The sequence below is a fragment of the Mchenga conophoros genome, linkage group LG12 (genome assembly GCF_057382185.1).
Source record: "Mchenga conophoros isolate Kocher_MC1m ecotype Shallow Benthic linkage group LG12, M_conophoros_male_GT1.1, whole genome shotgun sequence".
Classification (NCBI taxonomy): domain Eukaryota; kingdom Metazoa; phylum Chordata; class Actinopteri; order Cichliformes; family Cichlidae; genus Mchenga; species Mchenga conophoros.
In genome coordinates, this window is record NC_140537.1 from 30,167,835 (window position 1) to 30,185,635 (window position 17,801).

At 38.5% G+C, this 17,801-nt stretch overlaps 1 long non-coding RNA gene across 1 annotated transcript in view; it reads right to left on the bottom strand.

The window, feature by feature from the left end:
- Positions 1 to 3,843: 3,843 nt before the first annotated feature.
- Positions 3,844 to 17,801, bottom strand: part of LOC146562894 (uncharacterized) — a 45,936-nt gene continuing 31,978 nt past the window's right edge. The window contains exons 4-6 of the long non-coding RNA XR_014894553.1: positions 4,953 to 5,164; positions 4,568 to 4,670; positions 3,844 to 4,486 (exon numbers count right to left, since the gene is read on the bottom strand). This is a non-coding gene — a long non-coding RNA (uncharacterized LOC146562894). The remainder of the gene's footprint in view (positions 4,487 to 4,567; positions 4,671 to 4,952; positions 5,165 to 17,801) is intronic.

The window sequence follows — 17,801 nt, forward strand, 5'->3', positions numbered from 1 at the left end:
AGAAGGACTGGCTCACAATTTCTGTTCTTGCCTAAGGTATTTAATGTATTGAGATCAGGACTCTATGTAGACCAGTCAAGTCCTTGCCAACAGTATTCATTCAACTATGCTTTTATGAACTTTTCTTTGTGCACTGGGGTACAGCAATCCTGGAACAGAAAAGGATTTTCCCAGACTGTTACCATAAGGTTTAAAGCATAGAACTGTCCAAAATGTAGTATTGAGGCATTAAGATTTTGCTTTAGTAGAACTAAGGACCCCAGAACCACAGAAAATCAACCTCATGGCTCAATAAAATCAGGCAGTTAAAGTCCTCTTGGAATTCTTAGACTCATTCATCAGACTGCAGATAGAGAAGCATGATTCATCACCGCATGGACTACGTTCCCACTGCTCCAGAGTCCAGTGGCAGCGTACTTTACGGCATTCCATATGATGCTTGGCATTGTGCCTTGTGGAAACCCATGCCATGAAATTTCCAGCTCCAAAGCCTACTTCAGTGCACAATGCACTTCAGCACTTGATGACCCTCTTCTGTAACTTTACATGGTCTTCCACTTTGTGGTTGAGTTTCTGTGTATTTTGAGTTGTTTCCATTTTCCAGTAGTACTGCTTAAAGTTGACTGTGGAATATCTATGAAGGATGAAATTTCACAAACTGACTTGTGGCATCCAGTTACTGTACAACATTTAAATTCAGTGAGCTCTTTAAAACAACCCGTTCTTTCATAAATGTTTGTAAAGGCAGACTAAATGGCCAGATGATTGATTTCTACCTTTCTGGTAAAGGCACTCAAATCCCCTGAATTCAAACATGTAAGAAGTGCGGCCCAATACTTTTTGTCCATATAGTGTATTTTAGTCTTGTTCTGTCATGCAGTATCAGTTTTCACTGCAGCCCTGAACTTGTCTAAATATTATCTGACGGAGAACCTAAATGTCCAGTGCAATCAGACATCAAGGGTCTTAACCAGCCAGCTTCCCAGTACCATCTATGTGTGACTGTAGGAGCTGTGAGTGGGTATGACATGTGCTCCCTCTTGCAAGTCACACTCTTGCCTAAATGAAATGAACTATTTCTAGTAGTGAGAACAAGTTTGGACTATGTTGTTATGTGGGATACATATGAGAAAAGATGGCGTTTAAACGTGTTGTTCACCTCCCAACTTGTGTTACGCAGCCAATTTCCCTGGGCTGAAGGCCCAGTGTGTGTAAGTGGCTTGGTCTATACATGAATTCCAGTGATACATTGAAGCAGAAGCATAGGGATTCACAGATGGCACAGAGGGAGATTCAGTTCAACTCTATTTTACTTAAATAGTGCCAATTCACAGTAATAGTAAACTCCAATTGCTTTATATTATAGTGTAAAGAAACTAGAATATTAGGAAAAAAGCCCAACAATCAGACATCCCCACTAAGAGCAAGCAAGGAAAAAATACCTTTTAACAGGAAGAAACCTCTGGCAGAACCAGGCTCAGGGAGTGGCAGCCACCTTGATCCTGCCATGACCAGTTGAGGGTGAGCTAAAAGAAAAGACAGCAAAGACACACGTATGGGAGAGAGAGACATGATTTACAGTAATTCTACTACTACTTTCTAATGATTAAATGTAATAGTGGAACAAAATGGAGAGTGAAAGGACATAAGTGAAGAAGTACTCAGCGCATCATGGCAAGGCCTCAGCAGTGTAAGCCTCCATCCATTCATCCATTCCTATCCTGTTATCCTTATCGGGGTCACAGAAGAGGGGCCTGGAGGGGCTGGACCCTATTCTGGCTAACATCTGGTAAGAGGTGGGATACACCCTGGACAGATCACCAATAGAGAGGATGCCAGTTTTCCAAATCCAAACTGGGAGCTAGTTCCACAGAAGAGGGGCATGGATGCTTAAGGCTCTGCCTCCCATTCTACTTTTAAATACCCTACATACCACAAGTAAGCCAACAGTCTGAAAGCAGTCCTGTATTGGGACAGTATGGTTCCATGAGATCTCCATGATATAACGGGGCTTGATTCAAGTATGTGTATGTGAGGAGAAAGACTTTAAATTCAATTTTACGTTTAACTGGGAGCCAGTAAATATAAGTTAATATGAGGAAAATATGTCCTCTCTTTCTCTGTCAGTACTCTCACTGCAGTTTTTAAAGAGAAATTAAAGCAGTGAATTACAACAGTTCACCTTATGAGTAATGAATGCATGAACTTGTTTTTTACGCATCACACTAGGACAGGGTGTTTCTAATTTTAGCAACAAATACAATTAAGCAGTTCTACTTATATTTGTTTAATGTGCACACAGAAGGATATATGCTGGTAAAAGTGACTCCAAGATTTCTCACAGTGTAACTGGAGGCCAAGGTAATACCATCTAAAGTAAATATTAGGGCTGAGTACAATAACCTCAGTTTTGTCTGAAGTAGGCAATGAGAGGTCATACAGGCCTTTTTGTTTTTAAATGGTAAATGGCCTGTATTTATATAGCGCTTTACTTACTTTAAGACATGCCTGTAGTTTAACTAGTTGATTTGTGTCATGTGGCTTCATGAATAAATAAAGCTGGCTATCATCTGCATAGCAATGAAAATATATGTTGTGCTTTCTAATAATATTGCCTAGATAAGATAAAGTTAAGATATTAGATAAGATCGCTGAGTCAAGTAAAGGCTTTTTTAAGTAATGTTTTAAGTACTGCCACCTATGAAAGTCTTCAGAATCAAAAATGAAATGAAATGCCTGAATGAAATAACAGTTTAATAGATATAATACCTAATAAGACAATCAACTTCAATGGGAGATTGCCACAACAGCTGAAAAAATGGGAGATAACTTTGTTTCCTTGTTTAGGGGAAAACCACTGTGGAGAATGGTAATCTCAAGCACATGCAGGAATGGTGCTGAGGTCTGGTTTCCACAAGCAAGAACCAATACATTGCCCATAACCATTAACAAATACCGGTGCCATTACCCTTCCAAGGCAAATGCAGCATGAAAAGGATAATAAAAGAATTGCTGTTCTACATCATGGCTTTATTCTCAGCACGCGTTTTCCAAGTCCTCAAAAGATCTCTGGTATTATTACCAAACGGTCCAGTTTTATTAAACTTGACTCCTACCAACTGTGTTCAGATGGGTTGGTCATTGGTTGAGCCTATTATACAATTTAAATAACTGTTATTATTCATATTCATCAAAACCTTTCAGTGCACTTCGGATTACAATCGTAGAAGATATAACTCCCATCACCACACAAATGTTTTAGCAAAGGCTAGAAGCAATCAGTAAACTAACTCTGTATGGATTTTCTTGCAATATGCACTAAGGAATTGAGTAAACTGACACCAAACTAAAACCATGTTTTGTTTGAAGGGTTTTTTTTGTTTGTTTACTTGTTTGTCTTTTGTGATCTGAATCAGTCAACACTCACTGGAGTCACTCTTTGTCCCCGTCTCTGTTCAAACAAACATAAAAAATGTTTGTACTGAGTGGCTGAGGAAATCAGAATAGCATGAAAAATGTTTCAGTCTTTCAGAATGTTCATAATTAAGCTGCATCGTTTGTTATTCAACAAAATAAGTCACTGACAAAATGTTGTCAAAAATCCAATATTCAAATGTATATACATAGTTTCACGAGACGAATGTCTGCTATTTACATTGTGTTCATATTGGCTTCACTTTCTCTCACTCTCTCTCTCACACACACACATAATAATGCCTATAAATTTGATTATTTAGAATATACGTTTATACAGACATTTTATTTCCTCTGCAGACACATACATACTGTAAATTCACTCACAGAATGATAATAACAAGACAGCATTTTACGCAACATGGAGGGAACAAAAGTACTTTAATATTTCAGACAGTGATAAATGCTATTGTTAGCTTATCAGCTTGTCAGGCATACTGAGTGTTAAACATTTTTAAAACTCCATTGTATGGGGACTGTTCTGTAAACCATCTCAAAAAGACTTCACAAGTCATGGAAACTAATATATAAGGAAGCAAAGTGTGTAAGTGTTGCATTTAACTTAAACTTGTCCCTGTGACAACCTGGAAAATGAAGAATTCGAAGATATGGTTAATGTTATGAGATACTTCTTTTTGTAACTGTAAGAACTAGCTTTGGTGTCAAAACTAAAACCAAAGGGCACCTAAATAATAATAAAAAAACATAAGGGGAACAAATCTATGCAGAATAAATTCATAATGGTCCTGAAAGACATCTGCCTGCAAAAACCTTTCCAGCCTCTTTAGTTCTCTGTGTTAAACTGTATGCTCTCCTACATGTCGTTTAAGTGATTTTATTATGTTAGATCAGACCTCAGGGACAAGTGCGCAGGTTTGAGGACTTGCTGAAATTATGTATAAACAAAGAGTAAAGCTGTGCACATACTGGAAAGCAATTCACTGGTTGGACATTGCTTTGAAGTTGAAGGTTGATCACTTCTGGACATCCCACATTCTGGTTGCCTAGGTAACTATCAGATGTATTTACTGTCAGTTCATATGTCGTATCAACCATATCGTGTGCTCTCAGTGCAGTGCTTTTAATCACTCACCTGGAAGTTGGAAAAAGTTTTTCTTGGGCTCTCGCAACTTCCCCAGCAAAGTACTAGAAAAAGGTCTGTTTCAGTCCTCCCCCAAAAGGTTGATTCTGTTCATCTGGAGGTAGCGTTTTCATGCAAATGAGTCCTTCAGACCGGAACAATACTGAAAGAATACTGTTTCAGTATTTCTCTTACGTTCACTATATAATATTTCATTTACCAAAAGCTTGTGACCAATTTCAATGCTACCTACAAAAAATGATTATTCTATATAACGTCTTCATATCTACATGCATGTATTTATGCTTCTACAAATATGCTGAACAGAAATGCTGAATAGAAAAAATTAAACATGAAAGAATGTCAAAGGAAAGATAATTGAAAACAATTTTCTTACCCTGTGTAAAACCCATCTACAGCCTTTTGGGACAAAAACAGGAGGGAAGCTGTTGAGGAGGGAAAAGGGAGAAGGAGGAGTGGGGAGGGTCAAGAGCTCAATCTATCCCTCAGATGAAAAGCAAACGGCAATCTGTGCGGCACAAACATGCGTGTCATCCCTGGGAATTGGCTGGTGGTTGGTGGCTCATCAGGTTCCTTCTTTCTCTTTTTCTGTGCAAATGGGAAAGAAGTAGAAAAAAAAGAAAATGAGAGAGAGAGAGAGCAGAGAGAGAGAGCAAGGGAGGAAAAGAGAGAGAGAGGGAGGCATTTATATTGCATTGGACTGGATGCTATGATGCCTGTTAAACTGATGTCGCAGCTCCCCAGAGAAGGGAGAGGGCAAGAGTAAAAGACCAAAAACAAAGGAAGGATGGAGCTGAGAAGGGCAGCCACAACAGAAGAAGAGGGTGAGATATGGGTGAAAAATGCTGTGTGTGAGGAGAGGTGGGACAGAGCGCAAGAGGTTAATCTAGAACAAATATCCATAGTGATAGAACAAGAGAGCCGGATGTGGCGAGTTGTTACTGGGAGTGGATAAGAGGGGATTTACACAGTGAGTGAAGAAGATAGGGAGTGAAATTGAAAAACAGAGCAGGGCAGAAACAGAGAGACAGCCGGCAAAAATGAGAGAAAGGTGATAGAAAAGAGAGACGTCGGGACAAAGTCAAGAGAGAACTACTATATAATATGACATTGGAGAAAAACGGATGTTGAAATGATAAAAAAAAAAGATGAGACCCATCAAAATGACAGGGACAAATCTATACAGGCAAAACGAAAAAAGGGGGGAAGAAAGCAGAGGAACATGAGACTAGTATAGCCTATGAAATCTGTCACAAACTAAAAAGTAAAGGCAGACAGAGTAGATGAAGACACACTGAGATAGTGAAGTTTACTTATCCTCTGGTGCCACTTGAAGGTATTAAAGCCTGAGCTGAAAGTCGATAAGAAAGTTGTGGTCAAAAGAGCCAGGCTTTTATAGGCAGAGGTGAAGCCCCAAAACCATTTCATCCTTCATCCCTCTCGTTATCAAGAGTGTGGATTTATCACTCTATTACTAGGCCTTTGGTTCATACGAGAAAGATCATATTTTCTATAAAATGTAAATTAGTTAAATACAAACACTGCTCTTGCATGCATCTTTCTGCTTCTTGTTTAAGGCAGCATTAGTAAATCAAAACAGCAATCCATAAAGCCAAATAATTTACTGAAGAGGCTAAAAACCTCAGCAGAGCAGACAGAAACTTCAGTTTCTAAATCATGAAGCTTTACCTTGCGAGGCAGGTGGATTCTTTCAAGATCACGATTGAGGCTTCAAACTGTGTGCTTGCAACAAACCCACAGTCAGTGTCCTATGAAGAACTACATGCCAATGAGGTAAGAGCCCATAAATGTATTTTAACTGTCACAGTTCACAAGTACATGCTAATGGCAAAACTGCATAACAGCAGAAATAATGCTGCATGGCACAGGTGATGAATTGTTATGGATGGTCTCAATCTCAAGTGTTTTTTTGACAGCTTTTGAAAAATACATAAATAGTTGCGTCTCCCCTCTAATACAGTTCAAAGTTGAAAAGGCAAAGTTGACATTTTTAAATTTTTGCAATTCTTCCTCCATCTCCATCTTTCCACCTTATTTTTCTGCCTGTAATACTGCTCATAGATCATCACCTGCTTCAACGTCTGCAAGTCTACTACCTGTGTCTTACAATAAGTCAGAAATGAGTGAGATGTGAGTTTATGACCAGAGCATTCATTCCATTCAATCCACTCTATACCTCCTCTTAAAACCAGCTGTTTGTCTGTCATCAGGACAATAAGGGGCTGAAAGGAGTGCAGCTGTCCAAGCTGTCTTCACCAGGTTGGAACAGAGCAAGAACATAACTGATAAAAAAAAATTCATGTAGACTCATTTAGGAAAAAAAGGTTTGTTTGTTTGTTAATCTGTACATTCATTCATTTTATTTATTTATTTATTTATTTATTGGGAAATAAATGTTGCAGTGACATTAAGGTCTGACATTAAAAGCAATCTTCCTAACTCAGAAATTGGATATACTTTTTGGTGATCATAGCTGTCTGTGTATATTATTGCTTCACAAGAGAAGACTCCAAGCATGAACAAAAAAAAAAGAACTCAGGGGGTCCTGAGGTGATGTGTTTCTCGATGTCAGTGTGGACTGATGCATTAAAAAGAGTTCTGCTCTGTGAGAAGACAGGCAAGTGACAGACATCAAATTTGCTTCTAGTGATAGATGTCAAAAACATGTTTTTTTGGTTTCAGCTGTTAGTCTATACAGTCTATTCATTGGTGTCTTTAAAATCTGGTGCCACAGATTCCTAACACAAAAAAAGTCCCAGCTCTAAGGCATCAAACCTTTGCTTAGTCTTCTTAAACTCTAGAGCCAGTCACTGGCTAGTTGGTGGTAATAAATTCTTAAACCTTAATTGCGATGTTTCTTTTAAAATAAATCTTTTAATATATGTTCCCATATTTGTTTTATTTGCTATAAGAATTTTGTTTTGCGGTTATAATATTTTGTATTTCTGTAGTCGGTATTGTCTTTTTGTCTGTATGTGTTTGTATACTAGATGACCACTTCTGCCAATGCGTTTATCGTTTGTCTCCCCTGTCACCACCGATTCAAGGTGTTTTTTATTACTTATTTTACTTAAACTGGGTTTCAAATAGCTCTTTGTGAATGAATGTTTAAATATATATAAGGTAGCGTGCTGTGATACTTGCAGAGCAAGTATTCATAGTAAATCACCAATACAGCAGCAACAAATCACACTGTTGTTGCATGAGTAAAACTCATTTGACTCTAGAACCATTTTCTGCTAGGCTAAGCAAGGGACAATAATGAAGAGTAAAATCAGAGATGGCCAATTTCTTCATCTTAACAAATCAATACGCAGTGTAGGTGCATAAGTTGATGTTTTCAAAATGTTACTGCTCATTTTCGCCTTCTGTTGCTGCTATGATTATCGCTATATCTTTGCTTTTTCACAACATTTACAAGCCACCGTTGAATGCAAAACACCGCACCTGTTCTCTGAGGGCTGTTGAAAATAATTAACAGTGCAAGAGTAGCTGCAGGTGGATATTTCTTTTTCTTTTCCCAGCCAAACCTCTTTGCAGAAATAAAATATTCTCTACGAAGGTCTTTCTCATGAAGTTTATTGTGAAATTAGTTGAGACAGAACAGCGAGAGCCACTTGTGCCAGATGCACAAACAGTATCGCTAGACAGAGGGGATAGAGGGGCAGATGCAGACAGACAGGGATGATGAGAGAGAAGAGAGACAGATGGAAAGATGGAGATAGATGGAGACAGTAAGTTAGGGAGGATATTCGAGCAGTTTGCCTTGAGCCTGAATCAACACAGCAAGCTGACAGCTATATCTGTAGACTTTATTAACATGGAGAGGCACAAATCCATGCATGAACACACACTCGGTCATTTTGAAGCACACACTCACACACATGCGCAAGATCCCACACAGGCAGTCGAAACTGAGTAAATATTCCAGGCAGAGGTTTTGAAAGACAACCATCAACAAACATCAAGCCTATACTGATGGATTTCAGCGATAGACGACGATCAAACAAACAGGTAAATTCTCGCCAGGAAGGAAATGAATTAAAGACAGAGAGCAATTTGATATATGTTTAATCTTGTTGTGCACATTTACCTGCATTGTAATATGGACTTTATTTTTAAATGTATGTATTGAATTGTTGTCTCGTTTTTTTGAGATAACACGAAATAATGCTACTCTAGGGACATTTTTCCATTTATGACAGTGAAAGTTGTATAAAATCAAGAATGAACAACATCGTATTTTGACCTTCAGAACAAGACATTTCTGGTTTCAAAGGATTGATAAAATCTATCTTTTTTAGAGATGGAAAAAAGGTGTGTGTGTGTGTGTGTGTGTGTGTGTGTGTGTGTGTGTGTGTGTGTGTGTGTGTGTGTGTGTGTGTGTGTGTGTGTAGGTAGGTAGCAGCTGGTTGACACAGTGGGCACTGGGATGGGTATTCTGTCAGATTTGGCACAAGTAAGTGACATCACCTATCATGATGTTTAATTAACACCTTGGCGTGTGTGTGTACTTCTTATTTTGTGAGGACACAGGTTTGATTTTATAGTAATAATTTGGAGACTTGGCTATGGGTTTCTTTGTTGTGGTAGTCCCCATAACATTAGATAGAAAAGAATGGATTTAAGGAAGAGCTCATTTAAATTATTCTAATGTCCTTTAAAGTAATGGAAACACAAATCTCTGTGTGTGTGTGTGTGTGGGGGGGGGGGGGGGGGGGGGTTGTGTGTGTGTGCGTGCGCCTGTCATGACTGTGTGGAGTTTAATTAGCATCTCAGTGCGTGCATGTGAAATTATGAGAGTGGATTTCATGCGTGCATGTCACGGAGCACATGCTCATCTATGTGTATGTACATAAGTGTGGGTACGTGTCTGTCAATGACAGCTGAGGTCACTCCTGGGGGGTTTAATCTGGATTCGCATCAGGAAGTGGGATGGCTTCAGCTGGTCTGATTGGAGTTTCCGTCGGCAACCCAGAGGTTCACCAGCTGTACTGATGATACACTTCCTGTAACGATGGAAACCTCTCCTTTTCTTTCACTTCTTTTCCTTCCTAAGCACACATGCTCTGACACACACCTACTCTCGCTAAGCCTTGTGCATAGGCCTGAACAAAGGCTCACATTCAGACTCTAATTATCCAACAGTGAATTGGACCTTAAGCCTCTGTCACACCTCAGAGTGGTGATTAGATCCTCTGCCCTCTTCTTTGCTCACCTTCTCATAAAAGTAAATACTTTTCCCATCACACGCTGTTATTAGCAGAGCAGAGAAACTTTACTCAGTAGGGTTAAGTTCAGCAATTATGATGGTAGTTATGTGGGTAGCCACAGAGCCCTTCTCTAAGACACTGTATGTTCTTAAGATGATGCTTTACTCTGTCACTGGTGCCTCTTCAAAGAAGATTACAGGGTCAAACAAAGCATTTATTCATGCTTTTTTCTTCTATCGTTTTTATTTAAAGGTTCTCATCTTTGGGTCACTAAAGCTGATGGTACTATTGCAAATCCTGAGCCATAAAATATCCTAATATTTTTGCACCCACTATAACCTGGCTGAGCTGTTTTTAATGTAATAGTGTATATTGTCATATGAAGAACAAAGTTCTTCACAGAAAGAACTGCACCCTTGATGCACCCTGATTCTATAACAACTGACAAAGTAGAAGCCAAGTTCTGCTAATCAAATGCACTTGATTAACTCATCATAAGCAATTGTGAATAACTCCTGTAGAAGCAGGTGTTTTGACTGTGTGTGCTCACACAGTGATGTCCAGGAATGAACGGCCTGGCAAATTCACTCCAAGGTCAGAACATGCAATCCTCAGAGAAACTTCAAAAAGCTACATTTAAGACTTCACAGACCTCGGTTAGCTTGTTAAACTTTAAAGTTAATTATGGTACAATTAGAAAAAGACTGTGCAAGTATGGTTTGTTTTGGGGGCTGCCAGGAGAAAAGATTTTTCCCCTAAAAAGAACAAGAGCTGCATGGCTTAAGTTACTAAAATTGGATCGGAAAAACCACAAGACTTCTGGAACAATGTTGTTTGGACAAATGAGACCAAAGTGGAGATGTTCGGCCATAATGCACAGCTTCAAACATAGCATATCAGTGCAAATTCCTCATAACAACGGTGAAGCATGGTGTTGGAGGGGGTAAGGATTTGGGCTTGTTTTGCAGCCACAGGACTTGGACATCATACAGTCATTGAGTTCACCATGAACTCCTCTGTACACTAAAATATTCTAGAGTCACATGAGACCATCTGGCTGAAACTGGGTCATCCAACAAGAAAATGATTCCAAGCACAGCAGCAAATCTACAGCAGAATGGCTGAAAAAGAAAAGCAGGTGTTACAATGCCCGTGTCAAAGTCCAGACCTTAATCTGATTGAAATGTTGTGGTGGGACCTTAAGAGAGCAATGCATTAGTATCTGCAAATTAAAAACGTTCCAGCCAAAGTCAACAATTTAATTTTTCTGCAGCTTTAAATTGCTGCAGAACAATTCAGAGCTGTTCTGCAGCAATGGAGGTTGATCAAGCCTTGAAATCTGGTGCTACGAAATCCTACAGGTTCCAACTTTTCTGGATTACTTACAACACCCTCTGTCTGCATAAAAGGAGTGTTGGAACACACTGTGGTAGTATACCCTCCTGAACATCAGTTGAACAGGATTGTACTGTGGAAAGTATTGTGTTGCTACAGAAATGGAAAGAAAAAGTCAATTAACAATGGAAGAGGGACAGACCATCATAAAAACTTAAAAATGTAGGTCTTACCTTTAGAAAAATTGCAAAGAAAGTCAAGATGTCAATGAGTACATTTTCCTTTATCATCAAAAGGCACTCAAACTGGGCCAAGCTCTGACAGGAAGAGGTCTGGCAGACCCAAATCCACAAATGAATCTAAGGACAACTTCCTGAGAATTAACAGCGTGTGTGATAGGCAGCTCACAGGACAACGGCTTCAATTACAGCATAATTTGTGGTCATACAGGGAGTGCAGAATTATTAGGCAAGTTGTATTTTTGAGGAATAATATTATTATTGAACAACAACCATGTTCTCAATGAACCCAAAAAACTCATTAATATCAAAGCTGAATGTTTTTGGAAGTAGTTTTTAGTTTGTTTTTAGTTTTAGCTATTTTAGGGGGATATCTGTGTGTGCAGGTGACTATTACTGTGCATAATTATTAGGCAACTTAACAAAAAACAAATATATACCCATTTCAATTATTTATTTTTACCAGTGAAACCAATATAACATCTCCGCATTCACAAATATACATTTCTGACATTCAAAAACAAAACAAAAACAAATCAGCGACCAATATAGCCACCTTTCTTTGCAAGGACACTCAAAAGCCTGCCATCCATGGATTCTGTCAGTGTTTTGATCTGTTCACCATCAACATTACGTGCAGCAGCAACCACAGCCTCCCAGACACTGTTCAGAGAGGTGTACTGTTTTCCCTCCTTGTAAATCTCACATTTGATGATGGACCACAGGTTCTCAATGCGGTTCAGATCAGGTGAACAAGGTGGCCATGTCATTAGTTTTTCTTCTTTTATACCCTTTCTTGCCAGCCACGCTGTGGAGTACTTGGACGCGTGTGATGGAGCATTGTCCTGCATGAAAATCATGTTTTTCTTGAAGGATGCAGACTTCTTCCTGTACCACTGCTTGAAGAAGGTGTCTTCCAGAAACTGGCAGTAGGACTGGGAGTTGAGCTTGACTCCATCCTCAACCCGAAAAGGCCCCACAAGCTCATCTTTGATGATACCAGCCCAAACCAGTACTCCACCTCCACCTTGCTGGCGTCTGAGTCGGACTGGAGCTCTCTGCCCTTTACCAATCCAGCCACGGGCCCATCCATCTGGCCCATCAAGACTCACTCTCATTTCATCAGTCCATAAAACCTTAGAAAAATCAGTCTTGAGATATTTCTTGGCCCAGTCTTGATGTTTCAGCTTGTGTGTCTTGTTCAGTGGTGGTCGTCTTTCAGCCTTTCTTACCTTGGCCATGTCTCTGAGTATTGCACACCTTGTGCTTTTGGGCACTCCAGTGATGTTGCAGCTCTGAAATATGGCCAAACTGGTGGCAAGTGGCATCTTGGCAGCTGCACGCTTGACTTTTCTCAGTTCATGGGCAGTTATTTTGTGCCTTGGTTTTTCCACACGCTTCTTGCGACGCTGTTGACTATTTTGAATGAAACGCTTGATTGTTCGATGATCACGCTTCAGAAGCTTTGCAATTTTGAGACTGCTGCATCCCTCTGCAAGATATCTCACTATTTTTGACTTTTCTGAGCCTGTCAAGTCCTTCTTTTGACCCATTTTGCCAAAGGAAAGGACGTTGCCTAATAATTATGCACACCTGATATAGGGTGTTGACGTCATTAGACCACACCCCTTCTCATTACAGAGATGCACATCACCTAATATGATTAATTGGTAGTAGGCTTTCGAGCCTATACAGCTTGGAGTAAGACAACATGCATGAAGAGGATGATGTGGACAAAATACTCATTTGCCTAATAATTCTGCACTCCCTGTAGTAGGCAAGTCTCAGTTTCAACTTCAGCTTTGACAGGACAAGTTGCCTACTTGTACTATGCTTTCATTTCAGAGTGCAATGTGACATTAAACTGCATAATTTTCAATAAAACCTGGAAAAATTTCAATGATCTAAAACTTTTGACTGGTAGCGTATATTAGTTTACACCTATATACCTGATTTGTTATTCCCTGTCAACTAAGTGTTTCAAAGTTTGATGTGTTCTTTTAATAAAAAAGACACCAATGTCTGATGAGGTTCACAAGAGGTAACTGTCAGAGAGGCATAACATCTTTAAAACAATCCATTGCAATTATTTTATTGCTATTTAGTAAGTTGAAGATAGTAATTTTCTGACAGTATGATTTCATCTTTTAAAATTCTTGATCTTGATTATTTCAAAATTCAAGTCTAATGATTTTTTTCCTTTACAAAAGAACCCTTGTTTTAAATCATCCTGCATTTATGATTCACCTGCTCAGAAGGGTAGTAGTAAGATATTTTTATGTGAAACAGGATTCTTCTATAAAAGAAATAAATATCCTGCCTCCGCTTTTCATGCTCTTTTTCATCTGTCCACTTTTTTCTCTTATTCTGATTTTCTTTTTTTCTTCTTCCTGTGGTATGACTACTTCATCATCTGGCGCCCTATGACAGCAGCGCATTAATCATGGTGCCTCTTTCATACACACATGCACACCACACATGAACACACATACAAAGTCCACACAGACACACACACACATATATATATATATACATATATATATATATATATATATATATATATATATACACACACACACACACACACACACACACACACACACACACACAAACAAACATTCTGGATCCTGGATATGGATCCAGAAAGAGGTTTTAATATTAATCTCCCCTCAGCTATGCAGTAGTTCATGTTCATTTTATTGGCGCATGGCACATATATGGTAGATTTAAAATAAAAAACAGCTTCAAAGTTTGCAACATTATTATATTATATTGCTGCAGTGAAAAAGAACACAAATACAAATGCAAAGTCCTGCAGATACTTGCATACATTATCATAACAGCACACTCATTTTCACTTTTTCATACTGCCACAGTCAAAGGCTGGAGCTGTCGTGTTTCATTCCAAGATTAAAAACTACAGTGTGTGTTGACTCTGTTTCCAATAGATTTAAGGAAAAAGTCAGTTTCACATTAGAAAAACGCCATATCAAAATCTGAAAACAAAACCATGTTGCAGCTTTCAACTCCCTGTATCCAAGTCCAACTTATCTTACACACAGCATGATGTAGAAAATCTCAGTATTTACATTTAGTGTGTGGACAGCTCTGTGTCATCATCACTCCAACTGATCCAGCTATTAAATTGTTTGTAACATCTGATATTGATTAGCTGTTTTTCTTTCCCATCATCTCAGTGGTCTCCTGATAATGGTTGTCAAATTCAAATGAAAGTTCATGCAATGTTGCTGTCTTTCTGTAGCATCTTTACTTAATATATATTCATATCACATGTATCTGATTTCTTCTACATACTTGAGTCCATATAGATTTTTTGTAAGGCCCCAAATAAAATAAAAATGGATTTCATTCTGCAACAAAACCAATACTATAAAAACATATTATTGCTTTTAAATAGCATGGTTTTTACTTTTGATACACCTTTTGGGAAAACACTCCACACAACAGTAGACTGGTGCACAATAAGTAAGCGAATCAGCCAGAAAATATAGATTTCTGTTGGGAAACTGGTCTCAAAGCGCACTGGGAGACCGAGCTGTGCAGGAAGTTTGGTTTTATACTGGAGGAAGCAAGACAGCAAAAGTAAGAGGGAATTGATTAAAACCTTTGTGTAAAAACTACGTGAAGCATAGTTTTGGTCTTCTCCTGCTGCTGGTTCAGTGAATGTGAATGACGAAACCTACAGTTTCAGCATCTGTGAAATGTTTGCTTTCAGTGCCCGACAAGGATCCAACTTTACATGTGTTTACATCTTTTTGCAGACTCTGCCTACCTGTTCTTTAATTGTTTGTTTTTTTGGCTGTTTGGTGGTTGTTGAAATAGTTTTGTTGGCTTTTAGCTGGTTCCAATTTTTCTGTGAATACCACACATGCCTATATTTAAATAACAGATCTGGCAGTACATCCTGTTAAACCAGATGTTCTCCCTCTTTTCATTGAAGCCTTCTTTTTATGGATTTACTACTACAACACAGATTATGTTAAAGGCCTGGACACGTTTGAAATCTTTTGTCCTCCACAATGGAAAATGGCTAAAAACATAAACGGGTATCACTTAAGCCAGCTTCTATTTTATAAATTCTGCTGCTCGTTTGACTTTTTCACTCATTTCTTCACTTTTTTCTGACATGTTTGCATTTCGATCCAGCGCCACGCCACGTACCTGGCCTCTACCACTACACTTGCTGTCTTCTGAACAGCTGCCCCCCATCCCCCTCCTTCTTTCACATAATGGTATGATCCCAGTCTATCTTTGAGGGTGATTGGGCGCATGGTGTGCCCATCAAAATAAAGTCCCAGTCCTGCCAACATGGATTCTCAGCTGGATAATCGTATTGCGGGCGGATGTTCAGGAGCCGTACATTTGACTCACCTGCTCTTGCCAGAGCAGCTCAGTTGCAAGGCAAGTAAATGATCTAAGTGATGATTCTTTTTACAAAGTCCAGGTCTATTGAAGTCATTACTTTAACATTACTCCATAACATGAGGCTGAGATCCATGGTCTTGTTATTGCCAGTTAACTTAAACTTAAACTTTAGGCTACAGTATAACACACACAGGAACTTTTTTTTAGTGTTTTAAAACAAAAAATTTAAAAAGATAATAACCAGCCCAAAGGGATCTCCATAATGATTTGAATGTTTGTTTTATTTTATTTTGGGGGTTTTGTTTGTTTGTTTGTTTGTTTGTTTGTTTGTTTGTTTTTATCCTCCATCCCCACAGATAATTGAAGAGTTATAGATATAGTTATCTGTTTAACCAAACACTGGTTCTAGGTTCACTCAGTCATCCCTCACCTTTCACATTCAGTTTGGAAAAATATTGAAATCTCTTATCCCCTAACAGTGGATGACATCATGGTGGCTACGCTCTGAATTTTTCCAGCTTCAGAGCATAGCCACCTCACCAGGAAAAGTACATTGTGAGCACTCACTATAAGCTTTCACAGGCATTGCCCCTACAGAGTTTTGTCATTACAGGATGTGTGCCCTCAGGGTCACGAGGATGCGGCTTTAACTCTGCCATCTTGTAAATAACATTTTTTCACTTTAGAGTCAGAGAAAGCATTTGCATCTCAAGCCAGTCCTCAAGAGGCTGTAATAGATTAGAAACCCAGTAGGTCAATAATTGAATAGCAACATTGTAATGAGAATACATGTAAATATAGATTTCATTTTAGCACAAAGGCTCTGTTTCCTAGCACTCCCTGTGAAGGCTAATTTAAAGACAGCAAATGGCAAGAGCAGAGAAAGATCAATGTAACCCCAGAGGGCAACTAGGGAAAAACAACATTATTTTAAATACAGTGCACAGCAAGTGATAGTAATATAGAAGATTAGCTGATACATCAGCTTATTCCGAGCACTCAAGTTGCGTGAAATAAGTAGTTTGAAATGATGATATGCGCAATCTTGCAGATGTTGGAGTGTTAAAGGTACACGAGAAAATCAGTCTCTTTAAAAACAGAAGGTATTATGGAGGTAGATTAAATTTATGCCTTTTTCTGGCTGATCTTATCGTGATCACACAACAAAGAAGATGGCATGTAAGGATTGTGTTCATATAGTATGCTCTCTAAAAATCTATAATTAAGAGAGAAATGTTGCTACTAATCACATCAGTCGCAAAGCATAATTAACCCAGTTTTAATATGTATTGATGCTTTCTGCAGTATAACAGCAGAAACATAGTGTTTATAGCTATAAGTCATCTTAATTGACAATCAAGAGAAGACAGTGAGATGACTGCTTCAAAACAGAAGGATATGTTTGTGAGATATGTTTTAGAAAATTCCTTTATGGGATTGAAAAAATCTTTGTTAAAAAATTGCAAAGCAATATTCGTTTAAAGCTTAAAGATGTGATTATGTCCATAATTAAGTGGATGCTACTTTAAACAAGCACCTTTAGACAACAAGAAAGCCGACATTTAATTAGCTTCCACTCAAGAGTTCTCTACAGATTGCTGAAGATACACTAAAAAAACTAAGAAGACGAAACTGAGGGTAAGCAAACTAAAGACTAATACTAAAAGTGAAAAACAGTCATGAGAGGATATTTAAACTGGAGGATAGAGTTTTTTAAAGGCTGTAGATATAAATTTCAACAGGAGTGATTTTGAAAGTCTGGAAGCCACAACTTCAAAAGCATAAATCGGGTGCCTTTGATTTTACGTATGAAGCAAGGTACACCTAACATGCCCTGGGCTGTATTAACTCGGAAATGTAAAAGGAAGCTTGACCATACAAAGCTTTCAAAGTGATAACAAGGATTTTGAATTGAATTTTGAAGTGAGTAATAAAAGAGGGAAAGGAATTAGACAGATAAAAGGAGGACCGAGGAGAAAAAAGAAAGAGATACAAGGAGGGAGAAGCTATCATTGCAGTGTGCAGACAAAT